The 3,811-nt window shown below is 47.9% G+C and overlaps 3 non-coding genes across 3 annotated transcripts; all 3 read right to left on the reverse strand.

Moving 5' to 3' along the window:
- Positions 1–395: 395 nt before the first annotated feature.
- On the reverse strand, positions 396–468 carry trnar-ccu (transfer RNA arginine (anticodon CCU)). Its single transcript has one exon. It is a non-coding gene; the product is annotated as a tRNA-Arg (tRNA).
- Positions 469–1,322: 854 nt separating this feature from the next.
- On the reverse strand, positions 1,323–1,395 carry trnar-ccu (transfer RNA arginine (anticodon CCU)). Its single transcript has one exon. It is a non-coding gene; the product is annotated as a tRNA-Arg (tRNA).
- A 1,227-nt stretch (positions 1,396–2,622) lies between these two features.
- trnar-ccu (transfer RNA arginine (anticodon CCU)) lies at positions 2,623–2,695 on the reverse strand. Its single transcript has one exon. It is a non-coding gene; the product is annotated as a tRNA-Arg (tRNA).
- Positions 2,696–3,811: the final 1,116 nt, after the last annotated feature.

Below are 3,811 nucleotides of genomic sequence, written 5' to 3' on the forward strand. Positions count from 1 at the left end.
GGACTCGAAACCACAATCTCTGGCTTAGGAGGCCAGTGCCTCAGGGTTGTATAGATGTTAACTTTTTGTGCGTATTGTAAAGGGCTCCTGAATAAGATTGAGATTTAAAATGCCTTAGCAGAGGATGGTTTCGATCCATCGACCTCTGGGTTATGGACCCGGCACGCTTCCGCTGCGCCATTCTGCTGTAGTGCACCTTGACCGGACTCGAAACCACAATCTCTGGCTTAGGAGGCCAGTGCCTCAGGGCTGTATAGATGTTAACTTTTTGTGCGTATTGTAAAGGCCTCCTGAATAAGATTGAGATGTAAAATGCCTTAGCAGAGGATGGTTTCGATCCATCGACCTCTGGGTTATGGGCCCAGCACACTTCCGCTGCGCCACTCTGCTGTATTCACCCCAGATGGGACTCGAACCCACAATCCCTGGCTTAGGAGGCCAGTGCCTTATCCATTAGGCCACTGGGGCTTGAAAACAGATGCTAACTTGCCCTTTTATATCTCAGTCTTATTCAGGAGGCCTTTACAATGCACACAAAGAGTCTTCTAGATGACTGAATATTATGAGAGGTCAAATTGGCCTCAGCTTTTCACGACCAGCTTGTTGCTTTTGACGTTTTTTAGGGTCTCAGGCGTGTTTAGAAGTTAAAAGGTCATAGCAGAGGATGGTTTTCGATCCATCGACCTCTGGGTTATGGGCCCAGCACGCTTCCGCTGCGCCACTCTGCTGTAGTGCACCTTGACCGGACTCGAAACCACAATCTCTGGCTTAGGAGGCCAGTGCCTCAGGGTTGTATAGATGTTAACTTTTTGTGCGTATTGTAAAGGCCTCCTGAATAAGATTGAGATTTAAAATGTCTTAGCAGAGGATGGTTTCGATCCATCGACCTCTGGGTTATGGCCCAGCACGCTTCCGCTGCGCCACTCTGCTGTAATCAACCTTGACCGGACTTGAAACCACAATCTCTGGCTTAGGAGGCCAGTGCCTCAGGAGTGTCTAGAAGTTAACTCTTTTTGTTTATTGTAAAGGCCTCCTGAATAAGATTGAGATTTAAAATGCCTTAGCAGAGGATGGTTTCGATCCATCAACCTCTGGGTTATGGCCCAGCACGCTTCCGCTGCGCCACTCTGCTGTAATCAACCTTGACCGGACTTGAAACCACAATCTCTGGCTTAGGAGGCCAGTGCCTCAGGAGTGTCTAGAAGTTAACTCTTTGTGTGTATGTAAAGGCATCCTGAGACTCAAAAAGGCTTAGCAGAGGATGGTTTCGATCCTTCGAGCTCTGGGCCCAGCACGCTTCCGCTAAGCCACTGTGATGTAATCACCCCAGATGGGACTCGAACCCACAATCCCTGGCTTAGGAGGCCAGTGCCTTATCCATTAGGCCACTGGGGCTTGAAAACAGATGCTAACTTGCCCTTTTATATCTCAATCTTATTCAGGAGGTCTTTACAATGCACACAAAGAGTCTTCTAGATGACTGAATATTATGAGAGGTCAAATTGGCCTCAGCTTTTCACGACCAGCTTGTTGCTTTTGACGTTTTTTAGGGTCTCAGGAGTGTTTAGAAGTTAAAAGGGCATAGCAGAGGATGGTTTCGATCCATCGACCTCTGGGTTATGGGCCCAGCACGCTTCCGCTGCGCCACTCTGCTGTAGTGCACCTTGACCGGACTCGAAACCAAATCTCTGGCTTAGGAGGCCAGTGCCTCAGGGCTGTATAGATGTTAACTTTTTGTGCGTATTGTAAAGGTCTCCTGAATAAGATTGAGATTTAAAATGCCTTAGCAGAGGATGGTTTCGATCCATCGACCTCTGGGTTATGGGCCCAGCACGCTTCCGCTGCGCCACTCTGCTGTAATCAACCTTGACCGGACTTGAAACCACAATCTCTGGCTTTGGAGGCCAGTGCCTCAGGAGTGTCTAGAAGTTAACTCTTTTTGTATATTGTAAAGGCCATCCTGAGTTCAAAAGGCTTAGCAGAGGATCGTTTCGATCCTTCAACCTCTGGGTTACACACGCTTCCGCTGCTCCACTCTGCTGTATTCACCCCAGATGGGACTCAATCCCACAATCCCTGGCTTAAGAGGCCAGTGCCTTATCCATTAGTCCACTGGGGCCTTGAAAACAGATGGCTAACTTGCCCCATTTATATCATCTCAATCTTATTCAGGAGGGCCTTTACAATGCACACAAAGGAGTCTTCTAGATGACTGAAATATTATTCAGAGCGTCAAATTGGCCTCAGCTTTTCAAGACCAAGCTTGTGGACTTTTGTTCCTTTTTTAGGGGACTCAAGAGTGTTTAGAAGTTAAAAATGCCCCTTAGTCAGAGGGGGGGGGGATGGTTCGATCCTATCAAGACCTCTGGGTTATGGGGCCCAGCACGCTTCCGCTGCCGCCACTCTGCTGTAATTCAACCGTTGACCGGACTTGAAACCACAAATACTCTGGCTTTAGGAAGGGCCAAGTGCACTTCAGGAGTGTCCTAAGAAGTTTAACTCTTTGTTGTGGTATTGTCAAAGGCATGCCCTGAGTTTTTCAAAAAGGCTTAGCAGAGGATCGGTTTCCGATCCTTCAACCTCTGGGTTGAGCACGCTTCCGCTGCTCCACTCTGCTGTATTCACCCCAGATGGGACTCGAACCCACAATCCCTGGCTTAGGAGGCCAGTGCCTTATCCATTAGGCCACTGGGGCTTGAAAACAGATGCTAACTTGCCCTTTTATATCTCAATCTTATTCAGGAGGCCTTTACAATGCACACAAAGAGTCTTCTAGATGACTGAATATTATGAGAGGTCAAATTGGCCTCAGCTTTTCACGACCAGCTTGTTGCTTTTGACGTTTTTTAGGGTCTCAGGAGTGTTTAGAAGTTAAAAGGTCATAGCAGAGGATGGTTTCGATCCATCGACCTCTGGGTTATGGGCCCAGCACGCTTCCGCTGCGCCACTCTGCTGTAGTGCACCTTGACCGGACTCGAAACCACAATCTCTGGCTTAGGAGGCCAGTGCCTCAGGGTTGTATAGATGTTAACTTTTTGTGCGTATTGTAAAGGGCTCCTGAATAAGATTGAGATTTAAAATGCCTTAGCAGAGGATGGTTTCGATCCATCGACCTCTGGGTTATGGGCCAGCACGCTTCCGCTGCGCCACTCTGCTGTAATCAACCTTGACCGGACTTGAAACCACAATCTCTGGCTTTGGAGGCCAGTGCCTCAGGAGGTGTCTAGAAGTTAACTCTTTTTGTATATTGTAAAGGCCTCCTGAATAAGATTGAGATTTAAAATGCCTTAGCAGAGGATGGTTTCGATCCATCGACCTCTGGGTTATGGGCCCAGCACGCTTCCGCTGCGCCACTCTGCTGTAATCAACCTTGACCGGACTTGAAACCACAATCTCTGGCTTAGGAGGCCAGTGCCTCAGGAGTGTCTAGAAGTTAACTCTTTGTGTGTATTGTAAAGGCATCCTGAGTTTCAAAAAGGCTTAGCAGAGGATCGTTTCGATCTTCAACCTCTGGGTTCACACGCTTCCGCTGCTCCACTCTGCTGTATTCACCCCAGATGGGACTCAATCCACAATCCCTGGCTTAGAGGCCAGTGCCTTATCCATTAGGCCACTGGGGCTTGAAAACAGATGCTAACTTGCCCTTTTATATCTCAATCTTATTCAGGAGGCCTTTACAATGCACACAAAGAGTCTTCTAGATGACTGAATATTATGAGAGGTCAAATTGGCCTCAGCTTTTCACGACCAGCTTGTTGCTTTTGACGTTTTTTAGGGTCTCAGGAGTGTTTAGAAGTTTGAAAGGTCATAG

The sequence above is a fragment of the Carassius auratus genome, unplaced genomic scaffold (genome assembly GCF_003368295.1).
Source record: "Carassius auratus strain Wakin unplaced genomic scaffold, ASM336829v1 scaf_tig00019696, whole genome shotgun sequence".
Lineage (NCBI taxonomy): Eukaryota > Metazoa > Chordata > Actinopteri > Cypriniformes > Cyprinidae > Carassius > Carassius auratus.